We start from the raw sequence: 613 nt of genomic DNA on the forward strand, positions 1-613 counted from the left end.
CTCATCCTCCTTCCCTCTTCCTCTAGCTCCTAGCCTTCTCTCAGTTCCTAAAAGCTTCCTTCTGCTCACATGCTGATCCTCTGTCTGGAAGGACCGGCTTCGTCCCTTCCCCTCTTCATCTAGTTAACTCCTACTTCTCCTTCAATACTCACTCAGCTAAAGTCTGCTGGTCTTGATTTCTGGCACCAATTTTACAAGGTTTTGTAGAGATTAGGTAAAGTAATGTGGGTCTAATGTGGTAATAATCAAATCTGCACATGTATAGAATCCAAAGTGTTATTTCCTTTTTTCTTTTCTTTTTTCTTCGAGACAGGGTCTCACTCAGTTCCCCAGACTAAGGTGCAGTGGTCCAACCACAGGTCACCACTGCCTTGGCCTCCCAGGCTCAAGAGACCTCCCCACCCCAGCCTCCTGAGTAGCTAGTACTACAGGTGCGTGCCACTACACCTGGCTAAATTTTTTTGTTTTTTGTAGAGATGGGGTCTCACTATGTTGCCAGGGCTCATCTTGAACTCCTAGACTCAAATGATTCCCCCACCTTGGCCTCCCAAAGTGCTGAGATTACAGGTGCAAGCCCCCATGCCTGACCCAAAATGCTGTTTCTGAATGGTGG

At 47.3% G+C, this 613-nt stretch overlaps 1 protein-coding gene across 1 annotated transcript in view; it reads right to left on the bottom strand.

The window, feature by feature from the left end:
* Positions 1-613, bottom strand: part of COG7 (component of oligomeric golgi complex 7) — an 87,884-nt gene that overhangs the window by 38,141 nt on the left and 49,130 nt on the right. The gene's annotated exons all lie outside the window — the stretch shown is intronic.

Source organism: Mandrillus leucophaeus, unplaced genomic scaffold (assembly GCF_000951045.1).
Source record: "Mandrillus leucophaeus isolate KB7577 unplaced genomic scaffold, Mleu.le_1.0 Scaffold32, whole genome shotgun sequence".
Classification (NCBI taxonomy): Eukaryota; Metazoa; Chordata; class Mammalia; order Primates; family Cercopithecidae; genus Mandrillus; species Mandrillus leucophaeus.